The sequence below is a fragment of the Monopterus albus genome, unplaced genomic scaffold (assembly GCF_001952655.1).
Source record: "Monopterus albus unplaced genomic scaffold, M_albus_1.0 scaffold24.1, whole genome shotgun sequence".
Lineage (NCBI taxonomy): Eukaryota > Metazoa > Chordata > Actinopteri > Synbranchiformes > Synbranchidae > Monopterus > Monopterus albus.
Window position 1 is genome coordinate 1,995,665 of NW_018127904.1, and position 11,580 is coordinate 2,007,244.

Genomic DNA, 11,580 nt, shown 5'->3' on the forward strand with positions numbered 1-11,580 from the left:
ATACATGAATGAGAAGACAGAAGGAGGAGTATAGTAAAACTGTATTAAAAGATTATCATACAATGGGAGAGAATTTGCATGGAAACAACCAGTTACAAAGTATTGATAATAAAGAGGGATTAGGTTGGATTAGTGGCAGGATTTAGAGTTATACTTCCACACTAAAGGCACGCCCTTAGTCTTTAGGGACTAGATGTGGCATTTATTTTTTACTAGAAAACATAAGCATCCTGAATCCAAAGTATAACAATGACATAGGCTGACATTTCTACACACAGAAGGGGAATATAAGAGCTCTTTGGGGTTTTACATTTAAATTAGACCTGAAGATCCCAATGTACTTATCACCACCGGAGAAAGAGGTCTTGTTCATGTCGGCACAGATTTGCCATTACAGTGTCACAGAGACCTACAGACGGTGCTTGTAGGGAGTGATGCCTAGGTGCTACAAAATATAAGTTATGGTACATTTAGGTTTCTCATTGGTTGGCACCTAGATAATTTAGTAGATCCTGTAAGTGCCATCTCAGCAGGTACATTAAGACATCCTTAGAGATTTGAATTTAGCTCACATTTAGGTACCACTATAATTTCACAAGAACTTAAGTGAGTAGTGAGTAGCTTATCTAGTTTTGTTGACTGGTATCAAAGTATATGGTGTTTTAGAGATGTGATCAAGGTGCCACGTATGGGTGCCTTGGACTCTCAGGTGTTTGTTATTTTTCCTGGTCTCGATCTTTTGCAACCCATCTCGGATTACCTCACCAGAGAAAAACTATTATACATCAGACAACTCATTCCAACCACCCTTTCTCCTATTTTTGATAGTGGAAAAGGCTGTGTGGACATTCTGGTTGGAGGGCCGGCGGCCCTCTATGGGACCTGTAGAGAACACTGACGAGGGGAGAGAGTGGAGGCCCTAGTTAATTTTTATCATTCATTCTGGTCAGAGTATATATAAAACCGCAGGCCCATGCTAACACTACAGTACCTGGCCGAACAGATAACTAACATGGAACTGAAACATCTCGACTCCCTACTCATGGTTCTAGTGGATCTTAACAAAGCTAATTTCACACAAGAACTGCCCAAATACAAACAGCACGTCAGTTGTCCCACCTGGGACAAACCCACATTGGACCACTGCTACACAGCAATAAAAGACGCCTATCGCTCTGTACCTCACGCAGCCATCGGTCTGTCTGATCACTGCATGGTCCATCTTATCGAACAGACAAAGTCAGAGCTACAGGCTTGCTTTGACTGCACAGATTGGAGTGTATATGAGGCTGCGTCTACAGACCTGGATGAACTCACTGACACTGTGACATCATACATCAGCTTTTGTTAGGACATGTGTGTGCCCACCAAGACCTTCTGCACATACAACAATAAGCCTTGGTTCACAGTAAAACTCACACAGTTTCATTGTGCCCAAGAAGAGGCTTACAGAAGTGTGGCCAGGATCCTGTACAGGCAGACCAGGAACACAATGACAAGGCAGATCAGAGCAGCAAAGAGGAGCGACTCTGAAAGCCAACGACCCCTCATTTGTGTGGAGAAGCCTGAAAAATATCACTGGCCACAGGGAACCATCACCCCCTCCATTGTGGAAGACCATCAACTGGCAGACTGGTGTTTCACTGTAGATTTGAGAAGCAGATCCCCCCCCCTCAACCACCTCAGCTCAGACCCATCAGCCGCTCCCCCTACAATCACCACCCTTCTTCCCAGCCCCCCACCCCTGAAGATCTGTGAAAAGGATGTGTGTGGCCTTTTTTTTTTTAAACAAAATATCAGAAAGGTACTAAATCAGGTTCATGGTACTCGTAGGGGAGTAGGGGGTGGGGGTGGGTGTTTGCTGGGTTGTTGCCTGTGATTGTTTAAACATAAGCATTGTCACATCTCAAGTATTAGCATTACAAATGCTGTATGTGAACATACACTCATACTGGTTTAGAAATAGCAGACAAAGCAGTGAAGACATAACATTCCTACAAGCCTATGTTCTGCTCAGTTCAACAACAGTTTGATGAACTTGATCATACTAGAGAGTTCAGCCCTGCCCTCGTGCCAACGCTGACCAACACAGGGAAAAATACAGTGGAAAAACAAAGTGGAACAACAACACATCAGCCCTTCAAGTTTCACCTGATTATGGGTATGGGAAGCTCCAGGCTATGGCTTGTTAAGTTCCTGAAGTGGGAAAACACTGTTGGAGGGGGAAAAAATCGGATTTGGGCCACTTCAGCGTGTAATGTGAATGTAGCCCAAACTGCTCCAGGTTCTTGTTAAAACCCTTGTAGCAGTGTTCTGAATCAGCTGAAGACTAGAAATTGCCCTGTAATTATTGAACACTGAAGGATCCAGGCTGCATTTCTTTAGAAGGGGCTTAACAACTGCACCTTTCAGTGATTGTGGAAAAAACGTCTCATAGGAGTGAGCCACTGACAATTTTCAGCACATCCATTTCCAAGAAACTACAAACTTTTTTTTTTGGATTTTTAAAGAAGCTTGTTGGCAGGGTGTCTAAACAACAGGTGGATGAATTTAGGCTCATAACCACATCAGTGTTTTAGCAATGACAGCATTAAATGTTCACATTCTAACAGTAATAATGGGTTGCCATGTCTCATTCGTCCTTAATTTACCAATAGACTGAAGTGTGTTATAAACATGTATTACATGCAATTCATGAGAATCTGTTGTTTCTTCATTTGTGTCTTTTTTTTGGTAAGAAAGAGAGAAATCTGTACATAAGGGGGGTTCTTGATGTTAACTCTGTGTTACTGCAGGTCCCAGTAAAGACAATGAGAGAGAGAAAGCTGTTTGTGACTGTGGTCTTTGTGATATCATTACATAACCAAACTGGTCCTGTATGGCTGCAGCAGTGTTACATGGAAGAGTTTCTGCTCTGTTTGATGTTTTATATTTTGTCACAAAAAAGGAAACATATTTTTGGGTCCTTATGTTTAGTTCAAGGTGGGCCACAAAAAAGTAGCCCCCTGTATATGGAATTAGTGGAGATGGACCATGGACCATGATGTCCCACATGTTTTAACTTCACTACAGCTGGGCCCTGAGGTGGCTCTCCTTCAGTTTCTGGCATGTGGTGCTGTGTTTTCTTGGTGTTTTGGCTCCTCTTGCATTTTAGCAGGATGTAAAATAGGGTGGAGATAAACAGTTTTACTCCTGACTTGATGAGGGAAATTCTATCTCCCCCTGAAAATATGTCTGTGGTCCCAGAAAGAGTTAAATTTGTCAATGAGGTGCACTCCATGCAGGGTAAAACTAGTCTTGTGTTGATTGCCAGCTGTCTGCTGAAGCTCTTGACTCCTCTTCTGTTGGTAGAGGGTCACTGATAAACACCTCAGTTTTGAAGGAGCTGAGTGTGTTCAGTAGATCAGTGAAAACTCACTTCAGTGCTTCTGATCGTTATTTTGCAACGCCACTGGCCTCTATGTGTACTATAATTTTTTTTTTTTTACAGATAGTTTTGTGGCCAAGATATTAGGGATTCTTTTCATCAGAGATCATATCCTTGGGAAAACAGCAGGTTCTGGTATTTTTGCTGCTTGTGCCATTTGAATTAGTAATACCAAAGTCACCCACAATCAGTGTTTGAGGCTCAGTTGTTAGCTTTCCTTGTAGCCTTTGGCTTTGGGAATTACTTTCAGTTCTTACCGTGCTGTGTGAGAATGAAAGGTTATCCAGCTCATCTGAGGGAGATCCAGGGTCCTCCAGCAGCGGGACTAATCTGTTGTGAAGTTGTCTGCTTGGTCGTAGGGGATGTTTGCTGCTCCAAGAACTCTGACCTTTGCAGCTGTCCACTGCTGTATCCTAATAGGAGCGGGTTGAAAGACCAGGGACATGAATGTAATAAACATTTTATTTTGAGTATCCCATCTTTGGGCTTGAGCACAAAAAAAGGAGGTGAATTTAAACCAGAGGTGATTTCTCAATTTCCTTTTTATACTATACAGGCACTTCAGAAGGTAACAGAGCAATTTTCATATTTTTAATATAGAACTGAGAAACCACTGACTCTAGGGCCATTATAATACGTTTTTCTCACTATCAGTTATCAGGACATTAGAAATATATGTATAAAAAATGATGCTATGAATTGAGGACATTTTTGGAAAGTGAGGACATTTTGGCTGGTCTTCACTGTCTGAACCACCTTTATGAGAGTTAAGACTTGGTTTTAGGGTTTAGGTTAGAGCTAGATTTAGGTTAGGTATAAGGGTTAGGGTTTGGCATGTCACTGAGAGTCTTCGCAAGGATAGAAGTACAAGTGTGTGTGTGTGTGTGTGTCTTCAGTGGCAAGAAAAAGGAATTAAACTCATTGGAAACGAAAGGACCCCTAGACTAATGACATCAGAAAAAAGCTAATTTGAGTAAGGAGTTAAAAAACCTGAAGTCGATTTAGTACTTTGGCTACTCTGCCTAGAAGTGGGTTCCCAGCTAAAATGACTCTAAAGGGGTAAAAAAAGAACCCAGGGTAACAACTAAAGGGTTAAAGTATTATTGGATATGATTAAGATCTCTATTCATGAGCCTACCATACACAAATTATGGCACATGTTTGCACCGAGCATTGTATCCATGGCAGGGCACTGCTCACCAAAAAACAGCATTGCATGCCTGAATTATGCCAAAGAGCACACTGGGAAGTTCGACCAGTTATTAAATATATGGGATCACTTACTTGTCCTGTACTTGACCAGTACTATACATTGAATGTTACTGAGTTTGTTCAACAAAGATATACAAGATTATAATTGTTTGTGTTATTAGATTATTAGGAAATACCATGGAGTTAGATGAAAATCAGGACACATTTTATGACCAGTGAATGCAGAAAACCAGGTAACTGCAAAGAGTGTACTTCATTTTTCTTGCCAGTGTATGTTTGATATCTTTAGGGTGACTGCATTCATAAACTTGTGTTCATCAACCCTAACATATTTAGCAGGAAACTAAATGAAGAGACTTAAATATTATTAGTAAGGTACTTGTAAAATTTAAAAGCAAGCAGTGAACAGAGGCAAAAATGAATGAAATGTGTCCTCATGTGTAAATGCAGCAACATATAAACAGACGACTGAATTCTGACTGAAGCGTGAATAAAGTCAAAACAAAAGGAGGTGAAAGCACTGACCACCTTATCCAAGTATTGGTTTTACGACTTAACATTTAAATGACTTAATTTTAGCTATAGTCTTCAGCTGGAGGAAATTAGTGTTACATAACACGTCTCATTAGCTACTGAATTAAATAATAATATTTTTGTGCTCATTTTCATTATGGTAAAAAAAAGGCAGGAAAGGAAAGAGCCCTGCTTTAGAGGTCATGGATATTAGTGCAATCATCAAGACTGTAGACACTGTCATAACTAAATAGTGTATGGTTTGAGGTGAGTAGGGAAATGCTCACATATACTGTACACTAGAACACAGTCAAGGCTATTTGCATAATTTTATCACGATTACCAACTTAAAGCCATTGTTTGCACAAATGTATCTTCTAGTGAGTGAGCACAGCAGTATTACCACAGTTGTGAGCTGTATGTGAGTGTTTCCTCATTTTTTGTGCTTATGTCTGTTTTATTTATTGCAGTGCTTATGTGTTTTATGTTTAATCAGTAGGCCACGTGCCCCCCCTCACACCTAGTAGGAGTCCTGTGATTTAGATAATACTATTTCTGTTTTATTGTGCTTATGTTTGGTTATTTTTATTCATTGCATTTGTATAAAAATTGATGTTTTTGTTAAAAAAAATTGTTATTTTTAATTCTGACCATTTATACCACTTACATTTGTTAACAGCTCACATCTCTCTCTCTCTGTTTTTGGACTTTCCTGTGTTGAAGGGAGTCCTGTTGTTTTGAGGCTGAGAATTAAGTGAGAAATTCAGTGTGAACTCAGTTCATCTACTGAGCAAATTCTCTGAGTGAAAGTCCCAAGGTGGCCTAGCTGATATTCTGGCCTGCAAAATGATCTGGTCCAGCCCTCTTCTGGCTTGGTCACAGGTACGTAATCCACATCAGCCAGCAATAGTCGCTTAATCATTATGTTTTGACAGTTCCTAATGTATTGAACTGAAGGTTTGACAACAGAGACTAAAGGTGTCAGCACTGAATTCACTATTCAGTGTTCACAGGTCACAAAACCTGAAAGACAAACTAATACTGTGGATTTTTGTTAATTACATTGAAAAGGGTAATGACAGTTAGTTCAACTAAGTTTCAATTAAGGAATGTTTTTCATATGACAGCACACCGTGCACTATAACTTTCTGATTTTCTGCCTCAGAAATACTCTTAATGGTTGAGGAAGGCTGGAGCACGTGAATAAAATGTACATGACTTTGACATGTTATTACCGAGTCATATGAGAATGACGAGTACCAAAAATGATAATGAGAATTGCTAATGGAAAAAAAAAAGAGTATCAACTTAAGGGTGAGAGAGGGATCAGACTTTTGTCAGAAGAAGACATTGCTGCTACATCACTACCTGAGAATTTGGGGTTACTGTTGAAGGAGTCAGTTGACTTTAAACCAAAGTAAAATAAATGGAAAGTAGTGCTCACCTGTGAATAGCTCTAGTTCTGTGTTTGAGGGTAGCTAAGGGCTCGACTATTGGAACAGGCTACTAAGTTTGTTGTTGTTGTTTGTCTGTTTAATTCAAACCCAAGGTACAGTTTTCAGAATCAGAATCAGCTTTACTGGCCAGGTGTGTTGAACACATGAGGAATTTGACTCTGGTACAGTGGCTCTTGTACACACAGTGTGGCCTTGTTCTGCAACACAGAAAGAATGTGATAAAGAATGAGGCAAAACCAGGGTTACCATCGGTTTGGCATGTCGGAGATGGAGAGCGTTAAAAGCAACCAAAGGACTAAAATTTGATGTAGATGTGACTTTCTTCCTGCTAGACGTGTAAGTGCTGTGGCTAGTTAAAGTGTATCTGTCAGCATCATTAGCAAGTTAACATTAATGTTTCAGTTTTGTACCCTTGTACTGAATTATTCTGGTTGTAATTTGGAGTCATTCCAACTGACTGCAATGTTAGTGTTTTGTTGTCCAATTAGTAGAAACCAGTGCATTTTCCTGGATTAGTAGATGAAGTCATTTTGTTCAGTTTGCTTATTTTTGCTTGGTTTTGGTCCAGTTTATGTCAGCAGTCCATTTAGCATTGCAGTGAGAAGTTGTTAAAAGTACAAAATTAATACAACTAGAGAAGGAGGAAGTTTGTTAATCAAGGAATTTTAAAGGCAGCATCACTGGTATGTTTGATTGGCAGTTTAATGATATTGCACTACTATTACACAAGGCTGTACACTGTGTTCATATCAATTGGAAATAACACAGGTGGCCATAAAGTAATTCCACACACGGTTTGAAGCCGACTGGTTGGTTATTCCAGTATTCTATTTATTGATGATGGCTATGAGAAATCAGAATTACCCCCAAGCCAGTTCTACTGGTAGAAAATCATATTATCATCACCATTTTTGAAGTGTAAATCTCATTTGCTTGCCTGATAAGGAATTACATTTGGGTTTGAATTAAAAAGATGTTGTATTTTATGGTACAAATGAAGTGAATTCATTTATACATAGCATATTTTAAGCACCTGTAGTCAATGGTGCCTCCTCTCTCTATCTTTAGCTGCACATCATTCACAATGCACCTCCTGTCCTTCAGACACAATAAAAGACAGTGGACAATAGTTTACTTGAAAAGAAAAATTTAAGCAGAATAATGAAGAATAGTCATGTGGTTTAGACAAACTGAATCTTCCCTCAAGGTAAATTTAGATTCATTAAGTGATGAACAATGAGACTACCAGTATAGATTTTTTTTTATGTACTTTATAATGTGTGTAAATATTTTTCAGGTCTGAGTAGGTTTATAAGTTTTACAGTATTTACTGTACCATTAATTACTTGTTTTCACTTTATGCATGCATACTTATTGCTTGTATTGGTTGTACTATAGTGTACAGCTGCAGGTACAGTAGATGGGGCAGAAAACCCAAGAATGCAGTTAAAATAAAATGCAGCATGCTGCACAGTATTTCACTGATAAAGAGCAGTGACAGGGCAGCTTTAAATGCACACAGAAAATGCTGTCTTTGTCTGACTTTAAAGTGATGACAGAAGTTTTGAAAGTGTTAGACAGTTAAACTGTTGACACACTTACTTTGTTTTGATTACAGTTTGTTATCATTATTTCTTTACACAAAGAGACAGCGCTCTTAATGAATCCTGAGCAGAGGAGATGGATCCAGCGTCAACACCTACTGTAAATAACTTTTCAAAGTAATTATTCTGCTCTAATTAGGTAGGAACCTGCTTCCACACTTAGAAACAATTCTAGGTGAGAAATAATACATTGATTTTATGCTTCAAGCTTCTAAAACAAGTCAGTTTTTGCCAGATAAACAGCCAGTAACATAATTAGCAAAAAGAATGTGAAATCCCTTCTTCACGGCAAAGTGCTGTGGGCAGCTGAAACAGAGCACAGCAAGAAGGTAAGATAAGCACATCCAACAGATGTGATGCTTGACTCTCATTTCTTATATGCCCTTCAAATTCAGGTTACACAGATTTTACTTTGACCCACTGAGCTTGTTTTTCATGTAGTGCTCCCTGACTGTTGGTAGAAAAATAAACAGAAAAGTATAAATGATTAGTGCACAAGACATTTCAGCCTGAACTCTCTTTTGTTAATTTTTACATTGCTGAGGGGGATAATGACGACATGGCATTAGGTAAACATTAAAGCCCACATGTTTAAAAACCTGTCTCTAAACCAACAAAGTAAAGTTGATGCAGTCTATTGAGCCTCTGGAGCCTGTAAACATTATTAACCGCCCAGATTCTAGGCTTGGGTCTTGGGTTTCCTCTGGTAGGAGGTGGTTGGCCATATATAAATTAAGGACAAAAGTCACACAGTCCCACATCATCACTCTTCGGGCTCTATTAAACATGAGGTCTGGATTCATTCATTATCTGCCAAAATTTGCTCAGGCTACATAAACATATCACTCTTCGGGCTTTATTAGACATGAGGTCTGGATTCATTCATTATCCGCCAAAATTTGCTCAGGCTACATAAACAAATGCAGCAGATAAGGTACCGGTGGAGGACCCCGACCAAACAGAGAAATCTTGCTTTGTTGGATTAATATCAGTAACTTATCAGGTGAGTTTGTTTAGAGAAACACTCAATTTCCTTTGTCTTTATTTAGTTGTAGAGCTGTGATTAATGCCTGCCTGGCAGTCTGAGCTACTTTGATTGGTGTCTCCATTCTCTGAAAACACTGCTCCATACATGTAAATGAGCCGGGCAAATTTAGTAAGGAACACTTTTCAATATAATGTCGCCCAGAGCGCAAAGTACAAAGTACAATGCACAGCCTTTCCTTTTGTGCGCATTACATGCTTGGAGTTGTAAGGTTCACATCAGGCCAGCGGAAAGAGGGTACGATGAAGGTGCTTTCTTTCATTCCAGGAATTGTGACTACTGATTGCAACCCTGAAAGTGGAAAAGAAGACACTGGATGTTTTTTTTTTTCTTTTGTGACATGAGGGTAGGTCAGAATGGAAAGGCAATTTCTGCTTCACACTTCAACTACATAATGTCTCATTTTTCTGTCTTATGCATACTGTATGTGCAACTTCGGTATATCAGACGTTGCTATTTTAATTATTTCTGTTCACTGCTCAGCCTCCATTGTCAATTTAGTAAGGTTTGATTTCTGTATTCTTCCCATGCTTAGGGTGGGAGAGAGAGAAATAAACTGTGTTCCTTGGTGACACATGTGATACAATGCATTTGCAAGCTTCATTATAATGTACTGAAAAGTTCCAATTCATTTATAGGAACTTATATGGAAACAGAAAACTCTGTAAAGACTGGGAGAGAAACACAAAAAAACATCTTATGTAATAAAATGTACTTAACCTGTAGTCTATTAACCAAAGTGACTACCAGCAGCATCAGTTGAATCGACTCAGCTCACTCTACATCCATAATCACAATGCATAGTGCTCCACATAAAAAAAGTCAATAAGTGGACAGAGAGAAGCTGTGGCATGAGAACTATTTGGAGGCAGAGGGTGCACGCCGCTTTCTGTGTGTCAGTAATTACAGTATTTCGACTACACAAGCAACAGTGCCTCACTGTGAAGCTGCATCGGCGCTTCTCTGGTATGGTTAATTCTCACTGTAGTATTTCACATTAAGGAACACAGGAAATGATTTTTACCAAGAGCTGAACAGTCACAGCATTGGTAGAATACATTTTGTTAACCCTCGAATAGCTCTGAATTAAAATGGGAAAATAATGATGCTAGATAGTAATGAGGTAGGATGAAGCGATGTTTGGTACGAGAAAGAATTACTTACAGAGCCACAGAACGATCCATTTATTGGTCTTTTTATGGGTCATTAAAGTACTACATTTAACTGAATGTAACATTAGTTGCTTTGGTAAAACAATATTAAGGCAAACAGTAAATGTGTGTCATTTTTATTGGTAGTTTCATTGTACAAACCTCTGCAAAAGAATTAGCGCATGCAGGTGCAGACATGATTACTGTGTTGACTGATCAGTCATTTTGTTTGTTTGTTTGTTTGTTTTGTTGGTGGGGGTGGGGCATCAAGGGCAAACACTCTCCCAGAATCACAAAGGCCGGTGTTCAAGACTTGGTAGTGATGCCAAGGCAGGATGAACAGGCATAGCTTCTTCAAGTGAATGCTTTCACTCAGACTCTCTGTCACACATCGTTTGATTTTGTCTTGATCATAGTTCATCTTGGCTGGCTGAAAAGATCAAAACTCCAGCACCATTAGCAGTATGTAGAACAACTTTATCATAAGACCAACACGCTTTGAGTCATGATGAAGGTTTTCAGTTTGTTTTTCCTCAACACTGGCAGTGGGTGACGTTGCGTCACAAGTTTCTGCTTAACTTGGTTAGTGATTGTTTGTTTCATAAATGTATAGGGTTAATTCAATTGTTTTCTTTTTTTAAGTAGCCTGTATCACAGCCTTTATTATATTTGTTATCAAAATACATAGTCCATCCATCCATCCATTTTCCTCCGCTTATCCGGAACCAGGTCACGGGGGCTGCAGTCTAAGCAAAGATGCCCAGACTTCCCTCTCTCCAGACACTTCCTCCAGCTCCTCCGGGGGAGAGACATAGTCCCTCCAGTGTGTCCTGGCTCTTCCCCGGGGCCTCCTCCTGGTGGGACATGCCTGGAACACCTCCCTAGGAATGCGCCCAGGAGGCATCTGAAACAGATGCCCGAGCCACCTCAGCTGGCTCCTCTCGATGTGGAGGAGCAGCGGTTCTACTCTGAGCGCCTCCCCGGTGACCGAGCTCCTCACCCTATCTCTAAGAGTGTGCCCGGCCACCCTGCGGAGGAAGCTCATTTTGGCTGCCTGTATCCGGGATCTTGCCATTTCAGTCATGACCCAAAGTTCATGACCATAGGTGAGAGTCAGAACGTAGATCGACCAGTAAATCGAGAGCTTTGCCTTACAGCTCAGCTCCTTCTT

The 11,580-nt window shown here is 39.9% G+C and overlaps 1 long non-coding RNA gene across 1 annotated transcript in view; it reads left to right on the forward strand.

Moving 5' to 3' along the window:
- The first annotated feature begins 5,961 nt into the window (after positions 1 to 5,961).
- LOC109957161 (uncharacterized) overlaps positions 5,962 to 11,580 on the forward strand; it is a 13,422-nt gene continuing 7,803 nt past the window's right edge. Inside the window, exon 1 of the long non-coding RNA XR_002274509.1 lies at positions 5,962 to 6,034. This is a non-coding gene — a long non-coding RNA (uncharacterized LOC109957161). The remainder of the gene's footprint in view (positions 6,035 to 11,580) is intronic.